At 33.8% G+C, this 18,787-nt stretch overlaps 1 long non-coding RNA gene across 1 annotated transcript in view; it reads left to right on the plus strand.

Annotated features, from left to right (window-relative positions):
* Nucleotides 1–12,190: 12,190 nt before the first annotated feature.
* The window catches only part of LOC114268144 (uncharacterized), a 29,718-nt gene continuing 23,121 nt past the window's right edge, over nucleotides 12,191–18,787 (plus strand). Inside the window, exons 1-2 of the long non-coding RNA XR_014347507.1 lie at nucleotides 12,191–12,637; nucleotides 12,943–13,071. This is a non-coding gene — a long non-coding RNA (uncharacterized LOC114268144). The remainder of the gene's footprint in view (nucleotides 12,638–12,942; nucleotides 13,072–18,787) is intronic.

Genomic DNA, 18,787 nt, shown 5'->3' on the forward strand with positions numbered 1-18,787 from the left:
GTATATTTTACTTACATGTGTTTGTGCCGTCACAGCATTGTTATGCTTCCCACTTGCTTTGCGTCGTCACACACTTTCAATTGCATTGATATACAGGTTGCTAACAATATTGTACCTGTTAAGTTGCTTTCTTTTGCAGGCACGATGTTGTATGTACGGTTCATTTGAGGCAGGTGCAACCAAACGAACCAGACAGGTATTGTATCCTCCGAGTGAGACGTATCGAGAATTGCATAATTCTCTTACATCCTTTCTGCATTGTAGTGTAGTTTGGTGTATGCTAGCTTAAAACTGTCGCATGTTATGCTTCGTTACAGCTTTCTTTGCATGATCATAAGTTATGCTCGGCTCCTTGCATTGTCGGTTGCATTTTGCCCCTGCCTTCGGCGCATATCTTTATCTGCAGCTTGTATGCTTGTCTAAGTCTTCGGCCTTGTCAAAAATGGGTCATCTCTAGGCTTTGACACTCACTCCCGTCATTGTTATGACTTTCGAGTTCTGTCAAAGAGGGGCAACTGTAGACACCCCATTTTTGACCGTCCTCAAGACTTGGACGTCACCGCTTGAACACTCGGTGATCACCCATGTTCGTGTTTCGTTTTGAGTTCCTGGAGGTCTTGGCTGCACGCCTTGCCTCAGGATCTCTCAACTCGACTGTTTCGTGTTTGGTTTTGCACCAAACACTTGTGCTTTTGCTTCTAGGGGTAGAGAGTAGCTTGTTAGCTACTCCTGGCACCCACCGGCCGTGGCTTGAGGCCACCGGCCGTGGCTTGAGGCTACCGGCCATAGGTAAAATATACCATTGGCCGGTCGACATTCAGTGTGGCCGGCCGACCACATGCTTGGCCGATGGCCCCTTTTTTGGCCGGTACTACATTTTTGCCTTTTTTAGGCATGGTGCATGCCAGTTCTGCTAGCTGGAATGCACTAGACCTGCTCCCGTGCACAAATGTGGCTGTTTTGCACCTTTGACCCTTTTCTTTGCACCTTTTGCTCAAAGCTTCTTAAGGAAGCTTTGACCCCTTGTCTTAGCTTCCTCAGGAAGCTTGCACCCCTGGGGTAGCTTCTATGGGAAGCTTAATCCCTTTGCCCCTTTTCACTTAGCTTCTTTGAGAAGCTTAGAGCCTTCCCTTTGCCTATATAAGAGATCATCCCCCTCTTTTGTCTTGGTTGAGCAAAAAACCAGAGCAATATACATATATATATATATATATCTGTCATATACTTTCTCTCTCTATATCTCCCTCTCTCTCATCCTTTGTGTGTGTTTGGAAGCCTAAAAGTGCATTTTATCCTTAGTTTTGCTCACAAACACACACTACTACACCATACTTCGATTTTGAGAGGCTTTGAGGGTTTGTTCTTGAGGTTTTGGACTGGTTTTGACCAGAGGAAGGTGGCTGATCTTGCTGTTCTTCAAGGGTTCTTCAAGGGTAACATTCTTACTTTAGATTCCCCAATCTTGCACTAGACTTTTGCCTATCTTGCTTACTGTTTTAGACTTTGTGTATAACTGAAAAATGTCTTGTATTTGCATGCTTAAGATACTTCATTAAGGTTATTTTGTTGTTTGGGGTCGACCTCCCCCTCTTAGGCCTTGTTTGACCCTTTTGGTGCTTCATTTGTTGAGCTTTGGTTACCTTGGTGTATTGGCCTTCTCACCACTAAAATCCAGTGGATTTTCAGTGGTGAAGAAGAGGGTTTGAGGTCTTGTATAGGGGAGGGACACCCCTCTCCCCTTTGTGTCCCATTTATCCATGTTTTTGGCTCATAAGGGTAGCATGTATGCTTGGTTGTTCTAGGCCCCATTTCAGAGGTTTTTAGTTGTTGTTGAGTCATATATTGCCTCTGTCTTTGGTTAGATTTATGCCCCTTTACATGCATATTGCACTTGCTTTGTATTCCCTTATTTGCCTAGAAGTGTATCATGCCATTTGGCCACCATGCTCTCATGTTTTGACCTTGCTTTGTGAAGTTCTCGGTCATATTTTGCCATGCTTGAGGTCTGTTAGGTGCTGGTTTGGTCGTATTTGATATGTTTTGTATGGCTCCTTAGCATTCTAGCATTTTAGCATCGGATGTGTGAGTCATTAGCATGCATTGGCTAGGCTATTTCAGTAATTTGGAATCACTTACCATGCCATTTCAGTCCATGTTTTGTGCTTAAATGTTTGCATTCATCACCTCTTTCATGTTTTGAAGATGTGTCCTTTTATGCCTTGAAATGAGCATTGTGCATGCCTAAGCGTTTAAGCCTTCAGGGCTGCCATATCAGTGGGTTTTAGGACTTATTTCAGTGCACTCAAACTCTGTTTTTACTTGTATAGCTCATGCTATGTTTGCTTGGGGTAGTGGTAGTAGAACACTCCTTTGTTATGCCTTAATCTTGGGCCTATTGGAGTGTATGCTTACATGAGTGTTGGTTCATCATTTTAGGCATCTTTTGTCACTATTTTGGGGTGGGCTAAGGTTTGCCCCTTTGCATTGCATGATCATGTTGCATTGCTTTGATTTCATGTTTGCCTAGTATCATAGTTGCATGCTTGCATATTGTTAGCTTATTGCATTTCATGTCATAGTTTGCATGATAAGTTACATAGCATTACATCTTGTATGTTTGGCACATTGCATTACTCATGTTGCATCTTTGAGCCAAGTTTGTATACATGCATTGCATTGTTTGGTTTGGGGTGTCAAGCCAAACTTGAGGGGTGAGGAGTGTTTGTACTTCAAGTGACAAAACACGTCTCAACCCTCGGTCGCCAATCCCATTGACCCCAACATGATAGGGTGTTGGCATTCATCTTTTTTGTTGCATGCATTTTTGCATTAAATTGCAAACTTGGCTTATTAGGCCATCATGCATAATTGATGGCCCGAGAGTCGAGGGTCATGCTCCCTTGAGTTTATTGCATGATAGGAAGTGTGACCATGCTTACATTTGCTTGAAAATTCCATGCCATACACTGCTTGCCCTCTGTTGCTGTCAAAACTGATTTCTGCAGGAAGTTTTGGTCGGCCGGCCATCTCCAGTGCCGACCGGCCATCAATGAATGGCCGATAGCTTCATCAGTGGCCGGTGGCCATTTCCCATGGCCGGTGACCATTCCTCCTAGCCGGTGGTGTTCCATAGTGTGCATAGAATCTGTCTTGAGACTTGTGTAGTTTTCAGAGGAGCTAGGCAGTGATAACAGAGGCAGCAATGCTATGGCAGCGAGCTTCCGGGCAGTACGAGTCAAGCATGCATCATTCACGCATTCTGAGGCGAGGTTGTGGCCATTTTCTATTTACATTTAATTTGTTAATTAATTAGAAGTTCTGTAATAATTAGTTTAATCTTATTCATTCGGACTGTAATATTTATTCGGACCCTCCGAGCGAGGGCAATTGTGTAATAAGTTTGCGTGCGTGTGTGTATGTCTTCCAACCCCACGTCTTTCTTCCCTTTTATTTACTAGCTTTCGATGGTTAGTTTAGGTCATGTTTCAATTAGCACGATGGCATGTTTGCATACATTCATTCGTTTCGCATGCACCGGGCTCGGCGCATCATACTAACTGCATTGTATTTCAATTCCAAGATTGAATACGTGATAGCTGTAGCATCATCATATGCCATCTTAGATTAGCCGATCCTATCTTAGTTGCATTTTGCATGTGTGGCATTAGCCATCTTAACATGAACTAGGATCATGCATATGATTACTAACTAGTTTCTGTTTTGGCTTGGAGTACTAGGTGAGCATTTATGCTTTAGCATCCCGCATGAGTGTGAATGTTAACATGACAGCATGCTTACCATGTGGCTATGTGCTTATGTGATATAACTGCCTGAATGCCTGTGGATGAAGGTTGGATTGTTTGAGTTGGAACAACTCGTTGAAATCCGTATTTTAGCCTACTTGCAAGTAGCAAACCATTTTTTAAAACCAACATGAAATGTTTTGTTCCAATTTGGGCGATTTGGTCTATACTTGTTTGCTGTATGCATAACGTAGTAAATCTAGGCTAATAACCGGAATAAGAACACATAACGTTTTCAAAATAAGATATCATGGTTAGTAGAGGCCGATCTTCGGATCGGGCGAGAGGGGGTGCTCATAGCTGACCTTCCCCAATCGTACCCAAGTTCCCGAGCCGAGGCAACTTTGGTGATGACGGACACGTGGCCTTTGGCACCGAGCCAGGGTTTCCTAAATTCCCCCATTAAAAATATTTAGGTGACGACTCTGTATCTAGCAAAGCAGTCCATGTTTGGCACTTCTTTTAAAAATCTATTTTTTCAAAACGATTTGCTAGATTTGGACTCTTTGGTTCAGATCTAGAACCGTGACAAATTGAGTCCGAACTGTAATCCGTGAGTTCCCTCGCGGACCCGTTACACACGGGAGTATAAAGAATTAATTGTGGATTTGATTTTGAAAATAAACAATGTGATGAAGTCATTTGGATTATAAAAGATGAGTCGTAGAGTTGCCGATATGGTTATTGTGTGTTATATTTGAGATGTGACTTCGATTTGGAAATCTTTTGAATTGAAAATAATGAGTTACAAAGGTCTAAAAAATGGATTTTTCTTGAAACGATAAAGAATGATTCTTTTTGAGAAAAGTATACGTATGTATGTAAATTTTGGATATGCGAAACAACACTATCTATGTATATTTACTGAGCTGGAGCACTCATGATCATATATATCTATATTATACTGTTGTTTAGAATCATTGGGATCTGTACTGGACATTAGTGTTCATCCCACGTTGTTAACCAGTTTTCAGGTGAGAAGTTTGGAATATTGTTCAAGACCATGGAGTCTCCTTATTTGTTGACCTCGAGGTATATTACTTGTAGGCGGAATGCCATTTTATTGTAGTAATGGTTGATCCCGTTTTATTTATTTGTTTTGTTTTATTTTCTTCTATGTAAGCCTAAGGGCACATGTTATAAATTATTGTAATTGAACAGTTCATCACCGTGCGTACGAGAGAGAACATTTATTCCTTAGCTATTTATTCTTGCTTCCGCTTTTATTATTATGGAAATGGACTATAATCAGAGATTGGATAATGATATTCGAGTAATAAAAATCTGGGTCGTTATACTTTAGTTGTAAATTTAAGAAGTTTGACAGTAGTGGTTGCATACTGTTATCGTACTATTTACCTGGACAATCGCAATGCATAATCGATGATGATTCTGATTTTCAGAATAGGTTGTCGCTTGTTTATCTCCTTGGTTTTGACCAGGTTGACGTGACTATTATTGAAATAGGCATTTCAAATGCAAAACATGGAGTTAGAGAATTGGGTGAGGCTAGTGGATCCAACATTACTGATAATGAAATGGATTTACTTCCTATGTTTTGTCGCCATGAAGAAAGGACTATTGTTGTCTTCTGGATGGGTGAATGGAATTACTCATATAGGTCAAAGATTTGTTAGAGGTGCAAAGGATTTCCGGACTACGTTATGTAAATATGCCATTGATATAGGATTTGAGTTTGTGTATGTAAAGAATGACGAGTGTGGGGTCACTACTGTGTGCTCAATAAAAGACATTTTTACTATATTGATGAATGGTTGTCTATCCAAGTTTATGATTTGCATTGTGGTTAAATTTGACATTTTAATTTTATTTTATTTTCATTTGGTTGGATTAGTTTCATGTAAGAGAACTTATAATGGAGTCTGTTAACACGAAGATTTTGAGTAAAATTCTAGTCTTAAAAATAGTGAACATTACTTTTCTTAATATGAAAGTAAAATTTTACTCTCATTCAAAGTAAAATGTTACTGTATTTCAGAGTAAAATTTACTTTGAATTGAAAGTAAAATTTTATTATGTTAGAGTTTGTTTAATAGGAATGAAATTCTAGTCTAAAAGATAGTAAAACAATAGTTTTCTTAACATGAAAGTAGAATTTTACTTTATTTCAAAGTAAAATTTTATTGTATTTCAGAGTAAAATTTACTCTGAATTGAAAGTAAAATTTTACTCTAGTGCAAAGTAAAACTTTACTTTAAAGTATATGAGTCTTATAGGAAAACATTTCCAACCTGCACCAAAATTTACAACAATACATAAAGTCCTGGCTGCTCATAACACAATCTTTGTGCAAAAATAATATAACACCACAACTACATATATTATCAAGAGACACAAAATATAAATTGTATCATTGTATTCTATCCATAACAATGTTCTATAACAATGTGCCATCCTAATCCATAACAAGTATAACATGTATCATTGTTACTCTTTTAGTACTCTTTCACCTACAATTACTCTTTCCTCATTCTTTCATTTACAAAAAAGCAAAATTACATTCAACATTCACATCAGATACAAAAAAGTATTTCTCAAAAGTCGTCCACATCACTGTCCATGAGGTCTTATTGCTTGGCTATTTTTCTTTTGAGGTTGAATTGTTTCTCACCCTATGCCTTTGAAGAATCATTCAAAAATTAATGCACTATTGTTGCTTGAAAATTGTTAATTTCATCCTCTTCCGTAGACTTTGCAATAGGCTCATCTTTCATGATTTGACGCATGATATAACATACAATAATTCTGTAATCAACACTGTTAATAGAAATCAAAATCTTGTTAGATTTACTCAAATTTGAAAATCAACAAAATCATAAAGCTTATCATTTTCTAACATATAAACAAAGAATATTCATGAGGCTAAAGAAAAAAAAAAAAGAGTAGGGAAAAATGCATAAATATTGTAATAAAATAGTAAATTTTATTGTGAAAGTAAAATTTTTCTCTGTTTAGAAGTAAAATATTACTCTCACTGAAAGTAAAATTTTACCTTGATTGATTAGTAGTTTTGTTTGTAACATAAGTCAATAAAGCAGCAAACAAGTAGGCAAGCATCTACACTACCACTTACTTTCAAAATTAATGCAATTAAATCACATAAAAGCAACAAGAAAGGCAAAATTGAAATCAACCAAACAAACCAAACTACATCAAAATCGACGGTTTATTGGGCATCAATTCAAGTCAAAAGCAACAAGAGGGGAAATGAATATCGAATAAACTCGCATTATAATCCATATATTGTAATAAAAACAAAAAAATTATCCATTATTACCAACACAAAACAGAGATAAAATCCATTCATCTGACATTTAAGCAAATTAAAACATTGCAATGCCAAAAAAAAAAGCATACAAAGAGCATAAGAGAACGAACTTTATTTTTCATTAACCACAGTAAAATTTTACTTTTACGAAAACAGAGTACATACTAAATAAAGAAATCATAGTCGAATTTTACTTTAGATCTATGAACAAACAAACAAACAAACAAAAACTCTCAATTTTTCATTGTAATATATCAATTTATCATTTTTTTGACATATATGAGGTCATTTTATCTCAGATTTGAAGTTATTGATCTCAAACATAAGTTCATAGGCAGCAAATATGATATGGTGATGTATTTCAATGGACGATTTCAAGATTTCAATTTTGTGAGATGGATCAAAGATGGAGATCAAAAGGGTTTAGGGGTTAGAAAGAGAGAAAATAAAGAGAAGAGATATAGGATACTAGTAACGTGAAGATAGAAAAGAAGAGAAATGGTTCAATAAGGGTTTCAGATTATATGGAAGGGTATTTCAGTCTTTCACCATATTTTTTCATTTGTGGGACTTTTAAAACCATTATTTTATCTAGTGGGTTTCACACAAAAAAGCCCCATAGGAGGGGCATTTCACCAAAAATCCCATTTTAATATTGGTACATTGTGTAAGTATGTACTATACCCATGTATTTCAGTGTTTGTTTTGAATTTATCACCATATATATATATATATATATATGTATATATATATATATATATGTGTGTGTGTGTGTGTGTGTGTGTTTATGATTATCAAATGTTAAATATACTTAGAAAGTAATATAATGCTTCTTATAATAATTATAAAGGAGAGGCTTCTCTCTAACTGTGGGGCCCGTGGGGCTACCACGAGTCGTGTTTTAATAATCTGAACCATTTAATGTGTAGAGCTTGTCGAGTAATTTGTCTTTCTAAAAAATCACGTTTATTGAATTAGATTTTTGTCAATAATTTATTTTAAAAATTATATTTACCGTTGACAAAAATCTAATTTGATCACGTAGTTATCAATACCCGATCAACGTGATTTTTTACAGAAATAAAGTACTCGACGAGTTCTACACATTTTACGGTTCGAATTATTGAAAAATGACTCGTGGTGGGCCTCTATAGGCCCAACATCACGCTCCAGTCCAATCTCAGACTAAAGAGAAGCCTGACCCTAATTATTACTATAAATAATGTATACTTTTCAAAAAGGAAATATCATTTTTTCCTCCAAACTATTACGCATTTTTCAATTTGGCATCCAGAGACTTCGCATTATTTTAATTTGACCCCTAAACGTTTTTTTTAAAATTTGATCAATTTAAACCCCCACTGTCTATTTTTGTCTACAATCAAACGAGAGTTGCTGACGTGATACCAAAATTCATTTAGAATTTCATTTTACCTCTAACTATATCTTAAAAATCAATTTGCCCCAAAATATTAATTTTTTTAATATTTAATTAATAATTTTTTATCTGAAAAATGAAAAAAATCAAATTTTAAATAAAAAAATTGAGTATTAGTCATATTAGTATTCTTTAGAAAGTAATTGACTTTTAAATTTTTTTTATCCACTCAATTTTGAAATTACTATTAGTTGATCAATTCCATTGAAATTAATTTGAGAAATAAACTAGTTACACACACAGAGAGTAGTCAAGAAATTTTCGGCTCAATTGGTTTTACTCAAGATAATTTGAGACCTATGAAGCATAGCTACGGCTACGTCGATATAATTAATCCCAAAAAGTATTGTACAAGTACAGTTTGGAACGCTAGTAAAAAAAATTATTTTTAATTTAAAATAATGAAAAAATTCATTAAATGGTTTAGTTTGTTAAAATCCAACATATAATTAACATTTAATTCCAAAAAGTATAGGTATAAAACAAAAGGAAATATTATTTTGCTCCCCAAACTTTCATGAGTTTTTCAGTTTGGCCCCCAGATTTCATATAATATTAATTTGCCACCCCAAACTTACGAAATTTTAATCAATTTGACCCCTACCGCTGCATTCCGTTTACAATCAAACAGAATTTGCTGATGTGGCACCAAACTTAATTTTGAAGCTCCACCGCCCATTCTCCCAATAAAAATGCCCGTGGCAACATATTTTGCTCCTATGAATACTTCTTCATCTTTGGTTTCTTTAACCTATGGCTCTACTTCTGTTTGTAATAGCAGCCAACTTCATTCTTCAAGCTATAGTTACAACACAAATTCTTCCAAGTTCACCTCATCCTTTGCAACTTCTTCTGCATCTGCATCATCTCATATACAAAAGTAGGTTGATTGAGAAAGTATCTAGTCCAATATTTAATGTATTTGAACATAGTAAAATCATAGTTATAGATATTGATTTCATAGTTTTTACTCTTTGTGCAATTTATACTTTGTATTGGTACCGATGTATCTGCCAAACATAGACAAGCTTGTTTATGATTGTTAAATGTTAAAAATACTTAGAAAGTAATATATGTTGTATATAATAAATATACTATGTTTGTCAAAACTATATAGATAACTCATAGAAGTTAAATATAATTGCTACAACAAGTATATTCATCAAATTATGCTTCCAGACAAATATGTAGTATAGGATGAAATTTATAAGGCTGAGATAATGAATTAAATCCATGAAAAAACTATACCAAAAAAAAAAAATTTCAATTTGTCACAAAGAATATTACCAACTAATTTGTGTTTAGGCCAAATGGGTCCTGTTATATCATCCCTATGGTGTGAGATTATGACATTACATGAATGCAACCACTAAAATTTTGACATAAGCATTTGATAATGTTTGTAATGTTTCTATGACCTCAAGTAAAAATGAATAATCTTAAAGCATGGAATACCTTCCTATTATCGATTCAGGCTACATAACTATATCAATATGCTTTACAAAAAATGCCATCTACAGATTGGCCACAAATCCTTAAGTTTTTGTTCATCAAAAATAGATACAAATCACAGAATCAAATGTAGATATACATACATCTTCATTCATTCATTTTCATATGAAACTAAACAACAAAACCAAACCGTAACATTGTGGTCAGTTCCATTCCTCAACTAACAATCAAAGGTTTAACTTGGTGCTAAATTTTTCCACAAAACAAAAAATTAAGGACTATTCAACCTAACACTAATGCACATTGATTCATTGACTCAAATAGAAGAGTAAAATGGACCAAAAAACAACAAACATAAAAGGAAACCAACCCATCAAACACATGAGCCAAAACCACAAATTCAACTAATTTTTTTTTAATTTTTTAAAGAATAAAAAATAATCGCATTTTGTTCAATTGGACAACAGAAGAGGACAAACCCATCAATTTAAAACCAAAACACAGGACTATGAACTTACTCGAAGAGATCACTGCCTTGATTACAGAATTTGAAGCCGATTCAACAATGTCATGGACAACTTTAATTGAAAATTCTTGGATTATATCTCTTGATGATGAAACATATGGCCCATGGATGCTTGTGAATAAAAGAGCTAGAAAACCAGCGCAGTCCAAAAAGGCCTAAGACTCATCTGGCCCAGTTACCACTAGGAATCCATTCACGTATTTGGAAGAGGCCCAAGACAGCCCAGGAAACAATCAAAGGGATAAGAAAAAGGGGAAATTACCCACAGGTCCTATGTGGAACATGTGGACACCACCTGTAACTTTTTGAGTAGACCCAAAAGTCTTTTCCCCTCTCTCTCTCTCTCTCTCTGTGTCTCTGCTTTTTGTCTCCCTCTTTACGTTTCCTCTCTCTCTTTTTTTCTGCATTTTTCTCTCATCGTCTTTGCCATGGACGACGACCGGTGATCATGTCTTTCTCCATTGATCGGGGTTCACCGATAACCACCAACCATCGAAATCAGCTCGTGACTTCACCTTCACCGACGGCGAAGATGATATATTTCCGGCGAAGAAGATGAGTGGATCTACTTAGATCTGATGTAGATCTACTCAGATCTACATCAGATCTGAGTAGATCTACATCAGATTTGGCTAGATCTAAATAAAAAATAGTTGTCAGAGTACAATCTTCTCTCTACATCCGCCTTTCTCCTTCGATCTCTTTTTCTTTTTTCTCTGCTATACGCTTCTGTTTTTCTGGTCTAATGGAGAAAATTTTCAAATTCTGAACAAGTAGTTTTCGAGTTTTAGTTACAGGTAGTGAAAACTGTAAAATTTTGCAGTTTCAAAATTTTTTTGGGGCTGGAATGAATCATGGTTTAAAACTATAAAATTTTGCAGTTTCAAATGTTTTTGGTACTGGAATGAATAATGGTATAAAACTGTAAAATTTTACAGTTTTATAACATTCTTTAGAACTATAAAATTTTACAGTTTCATAACATGTTTTCCAGTTTGATTAATAAGGATAAATACTTAATAGGTTTTTGCTTTGAAACTGTAACTTACTTTTCAGTTTGATCAATATTGAAAATTATTTGCTTGAACCTTGCAAAAATTGAAAAATAGCATATGTTTTTCCCATTGTTGCTGTTTTTTGTCGTTTCATTTTTTTTCCTTTTAGTTTATCAATATTTAGCACATTTTGCTATTTTTTTTGCTCTGATTTTTCCATTTATTCTTCTTTTTTTTGGGCAATATTCTAGACATTCCGGTGAGTCTCCAGTGATGTTCTTAACGTCCAGTGAACGTTCTGAACATTCCGGCGACTTCCATTAACGTTCTTAACACTCTGTTGAACTTCCAACGAAACTCCGGCGACTTCCCGGTGATACTCCGGCGACTTCCCGGTGATGTTGAACATTTCAACGAATCTCCGGCGACCGTTTGACGGAAGTCTGACGGTAGTAATGTGAACAGTGTCTGTAAATTAAAAAAAAAAAAAATTTAATAATAATTAAAAATACATTGAACTAATTGGTATAAATATTTTGTTTAAAGATTAGCTGGATCTTTAACTTTATACATGGGACTTATCAGTAAGTTCCCATAAGAAAAACAATGGACCAGGTGCTGACAAAGACCAAGGAGAGTCCAGTCACTCAATAGGCCCAACCCACGCTAAGAATCACAAAGGTAAAGCCAAGGTAGGGTTGAATCATCCCAAATCAAAACAACCAGATTCACATGCTCCGTCTCCTTCAAACTGGGGACAATTTGGGGAAAGTTCATCACTTCACGCCAATGCTCCGAGGGCAGAGAATCCAGTCTGTGAGCAGGCTAAGGCTATTAAACAAACATCGGATTGGATAATAACAGGTCAGGTAAATAACTTTACAGTGTCGTGGGCAGGCAGAAACCCTAGCCGCCGACTGCCCCGTTTTCATCTCCAGTACCATTAATCTGCAGGGTATATCCACAGCGCAATCAAACTAAAACCCCATGGCTCTGCGTTTTGTTCTTGAGAGGACGGTGAGAATCAAAACTGGGTATGTCAATCCAAAGCTTGGATTTTGGTTTGCCAGCAGCGCTTTCAAACCCCAGTTGTATTCCTCTTTGCCGCGTACTGACCATTATCCTCTGTTTGAGGTCTCTCTATCTCTAGACTCTAACCCACACACACTCACACTCCCTTGCCCAATATTATTGTTTGTTATTATTGTATCGTATTGTATGTGATTGATTAATTGATTGTGAGCTTTTTTTTAATACAGCCGTGCTGGGGACCCCCAGTTGGGGGTGACCCTCAGCACCCCAACTCCACGTGGGAGGCTGTGGACCAAGTAAAAAAAAAAAAAAAAAAAATTCAACCAATCGCGTGCTGCCACATCAGCTGGGGGTCACTGGGGGTCTTCAAAATTGGGGGTGCAAATCATTTTTCTTTTTAATAACAGGACATTATAGTTCCTCGCTTGGCTTCCCGTCGCCCCCTTCTTGGTGGATGTGCCCTGTATAAACCCTTAGACCATCTTGAGATTTCAAGGATAGCTCAAATCGCGGTTAAGCAGTACAACCGGCAGCAGGTTTTATTATTATTATTATTATTATTATTATTATTATTATTATTATTATTATTATTATTATTATTATTATTATTATTATTATTATTATTATTGTGTTTGTGTATTCCTGTATTTTATCTTTACAATAATAATATTAAGGCCTTGTTTGGGTTAATCTAGGTTAGCACATTTTTAATTTATTTATTTAGGTCACATTACAACTCTTATAAATACTTCTCTTATTTGGGTCACATCATTTTATCTTATTTAGGTCACGTTACCTTTTATTTGAGTTATATTATCTCTGTATAACATTTCAGATATTTTCGTAAAAAGTCAAAACCCAAACAACCTCTTAGCATAATGATTGTTTGATTATGCTTAATTCCAACTTTTGGTATATATATAGCAAATAAAAGAGAAACATGTCTTCCACCTTGCTAAACATAACGTGAATTGAGACATTGTAACCTTGCCCTCTTTAAAAGAGATTCAAAAGCAACCTGTAACAGTGTAAATTTAAACTTGAGGGTTCAATTCAATGGGCAAGGGTGTTACTCTCCTACAAGGGTTGAAATCTTGCTATAGGCAAAATTTCCCTTCTCCAATGCTATGGCCTCCAATGTATTAAAAAATATATATATTGACAAACTAATTAAGACATAAATTACAAATGAAAAATGTACATCATGAATTGATCTTGTTGAATTCACTAATCTTTTAGCACTTTTAGCCAAGTGCAACAAAAAGATAGAACCTGTCAACAAAGAATCACGAGTCATGTAATCAATTATGCCATTAAAATATTTTTCATGCTACATCTTTGTTTGCACAAATTTAAAATTTTCTAAATAGATTATAATGCTGGTGAAGTTTAGCTATAAAATATTAGAACCTAATGAAGTCAAGCAAATCTAACTCACAAAGTGAAACTGAGAGTATAGGAGATTAGATTTGAGACTTGGATGAAATAAATTAAGTTTAACAAGATTGTCCAATATGTCAAAATCGAAGGAAGATTTTTTATGACCCACATTCACTCCCAAAATATTTGATTCTGGAAATACAAATTTTTAACTCCTCTTATATATAAAAATATATAACAAGAAAAAAAAAATTTGCAAGGCATAATTAACCAATAGCCTACTCCTATGAAGCTGTGACTAATCTTAGATTTCTTTTTAGGTTGTGTTTGGTTCATGTATTCGGGTAGGGAAAGGGGGGAAAATGTGTGAAATTTAGTTATATTTCATTCACATTTCACCTATATTTTCCTTTTCCAAATCCATGAACCAAACATAACCTTAGGATAAAATAAGGAATTGATCTTATATTACATATCTATGATGCAAGACACCAAACTCTAAATTTTGCATTCTTGTGGCGTGGCTCAGAGCTGAAGAGAAAAGGTACATAAGGTCAAATGGGTGGAAGTCACAAAGAACAAAGATCAAGGAGGGCTAGGCATTAGGAGGATAAGGGAGGTACATGAGAGTCTTTTACTGAAATGGTGGTAGAGGTATAGGGCCGAAGATAAAGCTTTGTAGGCTAAACTATTTGTCTATTTTTGTTAAGTAAAATCGACAAATGGGTATTTTAAACATTTTATGTACACCCACATTAGGTTTAATGGCTGAAATACTATTTTTTCGTCGGTTTTAGTTAACAAAAATAGGCAAATGGTTTAAATTGAAAATAAATTAAAAATTTAGGATTTAAATGACAAAATTAAAAACTCAGGATTTATAATGTTATAAAGGTCAAACCCTGGAGTTTCTTTTGTAATTGTCCCTTGGTTATATAGCAACCATGGTTGCTACCACTACCACTTATCGCAAAACAAAACTAAAATATACAATTTCAAAATAAATTTCAAAAAAACAAAGCAAATTCATTGAAGGATTTCTAATAAGACAAAAAAGCAAAAAAGCAAAAAAGAAGGACGAAATGAGTAGTTAAAAAAAAAGGACCAAATGAGAAAACTAAAGTAAGCCACTAATAAATAAAACCAAGCAAAAAGACAAAATCAGAAGAAAAAAAAATACAAGCCATGAAGGGTGAAGCGCTTCTTATATATATAGGTGGATATATCAACAAAGGAGGTGAGTGTAAGGAGCATCATGGCAAGACTAAGGCACCACAAAGCAAACTCAATCATGTGCTAGCACAACACCAAATTGGTGAAATTAGTCAACAATGAGCTGACTTAAGTGAAAAAAGCAATAGATAAAGGGGAAAAGGTATGGGGCAAATGATTAAGTAACTTAAAAAAATTAATATATAATGATAAACCTATTTAACATGGTTACAATAAGTGTAAGCAAAAGTTACTATAAAATATCAAGATAATCTTACAAGTATAAGATTGGGTCTTGTTAATATGTGCTCTTAGGGTACGTATTGCGAAAGTAATAATTAACTTTACCTACTTCCACTAGCATGGGGAATGTTGAACAAAAGTATAAATACATTTAATGTTTTCTAAAACGTTAATAAATTTCATATTTTCTTTTAGAACCTGACTTCTCTCCAGTTCGTGATCGGATTGGAGCGTGCTGTTGGGCCCGTGGGGGTCCACCACAAGTTCCGTTTCGATGATCTGAATCGTTCAATATGTAAAACTCGTTGAGTACTTGATCGGATCAGATTTTTGTCAATGGTAAATCTAATTTTCAAAATAAATTGTTTACAAAAATCTGATCCAATCAAGAAGCTATCGACATCCGATCAATGTGATTTTTTACAAGAATAAATTACACGACGAGCTCTACACATTGAACAGTTTGGATCATTGAAACAAAATCCATGGTGGGCCCCACGGGTCCAACAATCTAGTCCATAGCTGAGCCCTTCTTTTATGTAGACAAAAATACCTCATTCTTGAGGTATGAAATTGATGGTAAGCTTTTTAACTATTATAGTGTAATGTTAAAAGATAAAAATTATTTATAAATATATAAATAAGAACTAAAATTGTAATATTAAAATCCAACAAACTTTTCCGATAAATGGTTATTCAATTATCCACCATTTATCTTCTATTTTGTTTTTTATTTTGAATTTTATGTACTGTATCTTTCAATATTTTTATAATAGGTTATTCCAAATTAGAAAGAACTTTAGTTGGAAATTATATTTGTTTGGTTGAGTTTTCAAATTTTATTTTGAAATTTTTGAAATTAATTTATTAAAAATAAATACAAAAAGAAAAAAGAAAAAGAAGAGGAAGAAGATTTTTTCATATTTTTAAAATTATTTCTATACCAAAAATAAATAAATTAAAAAGTTAAAATGAAAAGAAAAACAACAATGGTGTTTTGATGCTATAATAAAAAACAACTATTTGATGTAGACATCATTTAAGTTTTTACAACTTCCTCTATTAATGGAGATAGTTATACATATTTAATACTTTCTTAACATGTGCCCTTAGGACATATGTTAACAAAAGCCTATAAAATTATACACTTAATAATTTAGTTGATATTTGTAAGAAAATATTTTACTAAACATAATTTTATTTGATTTTATCTCCTACATTGTAGGAGTCAATTGTTTGTGATTTATTTACTATTTCTACTTAATCCTATATACATATACTACGCAAAGATATAGATCAACATTGCAAACGTATGCAGCATGTGCAGATGCGTATGTATTTGAGGTACCATGCAATACTTTAAATATAACAAGTATTAGGAGGATACCTATCTTCAACATCTTGATCAAATCCTCACAAAATTCCTTGGCAGCAACTCTACAAATGAACTTTACATCAAACAAAAATATAAATTACATCAAACACTACAGATGAATTGAAAATCAATCAATATACATAGAGAACATGTGGGACAGCTTAATACATATATGAGTGAATTCAAGAAGTATAATACTTAGGTTTTAAGTTCAAGTCTCAAGTCGGTTCACTTAATCCAATATATATTAATTTATCATTTTTAATGATTATTTGAATTTTAGTCATTAATAAATCATTTGTAGATGATTTTGGGGTTCCTTTGTAAATGTTTAATATAAGATTTTTAATTAATATTTTATAAATAGATAGGCCAGACTGGGCTAGAATTTCTCATTCTAAGCCCAACCCAAAAGCAAACAGGTTCCAAATTTTGGCCCAATTTGACTTTATAGACCAAAATACTTATTCTAAGTCCTAAAAATATTAACTTGAATTGGGCAAGCTGTCCAATAGGTCAGTGGTTACCCCAAATCCTATAGTTGTCATCTCTTCTTAGCAGACCAGTGCATCTTTCTTTGTTTTGGTCACCATCTTCTAGTAAAATTGGATTTCAAGTTAGAAGTACACTTTTTTTAACCTTTCTTCTTAAATGTTAGACTATAAGTAACTTAACATTTTAATTTTTAAAAAGTATGTTGCAGCTAATTAGGAAGGGTTGTTGGAATCCCACATTACTTACAACTTTCTTTTTTTTTTTTTTTTTTTGTCGGTAAAAAGAGATAAATCTTTATTGATGAAAACCAACATACAATTCTGGTTTGGCATGATAAATCTTTTTTTTTTGTCGGTAAAAAGAGATAAATCTTTATTGATGAAAACCAACATACAATACTGGTTTGGCATGATAGTTGTACACATCATCAAAAAAACAAGAAATCCAGATAAAAAAAGAGAGAGAAGTTTACAGCGAACACAGCTCAACTCAGAGATTCTTCAATGGCAACTATTGAGGACCTACAATATATATAACTAAAATTAATAATAATAAATGAAGATTAAAATCTTGAACCAAAAACTTGAACTGAAAACCCCAAAAAAAAAGAACCCAGATAAGAGAGAGAGAGAGAGAGAGAGAGAGAGAGAGAAGTTTACAGTGGACACAACTCAATTCTAAGAGATTCTTCAATCAGAGACGGAGGCACGTTGGGACCAGGAGGGTCACGTGCCCCCGCTCAATTTTTGGAAATTACACTTTTACTCCTATTTGAAAAATCATTAATTTCTAAAATTCAAAGTATGTCACAATTTTTTATATCTCATTTTCTATTTTTGTTTTTGTTTTTTTATTTTTGACATAATCTATGCAAAACCAACAGGGTTAATCTATTAGTCAGAATTCCTGCATTTTCATTATGAGGTTAGAGGTTCAAATATCTCAATCTGATTATTGATTGTATTTTTTATGTTATTTATTTATGATTTTTCTCTCTTATTTTGAAAATACTTATTTATATTAGTTATATGGTGTATTGGTTTTCATTATGATTATAATTCATTAGTTTCATTATAACATGATTCATTAATTAAAAACAAAATACAAATTCCTATAATTTGTTACTCTAAATATTTAATTTTGTTAAAATATTTTCTTTTAAATTCTATATTATTTCTCTCTTTTCTCTCATATCTCTCTCTCTCTCTCTCTCTTTTGGGTGTAATTTTGTCATTCTCATTTTTCATAATAGTATGTGATCGCATTTTAAATTATAATGATCATCATGTTTACAAAACTGAAATAAAAAATCATATTAATAATAAACAAACAATAAAAAAAAAATAAATAAATAAACAAACAAAATTAACTAACTTGAGCATAAATTTAAAATTTGAAACTATATTCATTTTTAGTTGTTTTACCCTCAATTAAAAGTCAAAATTATTTGCGACGTGGTAGATCGTTATAACCTTAACTCAATGTTGCCCCTCCTAAGTCAAAATTCTAGCTCTGCCACTATCTTCAATGGTAACTATCGAAGACCT

The sequence above is a fragment of the Camellia sinensis genome, chromosome 12 (assembly GCF_055761805.1).
Source record: "Camellia sinensis isolate YWXY chromosome 12, ASM5576180v1, whole genome shotgun sequence".
Lineage (NCBI taxonomy): Eukaryota > Viridiplantae > Streptophyta > Magnoliopsida > Ericales > Theaceae > Camellia > Camellia sinensis.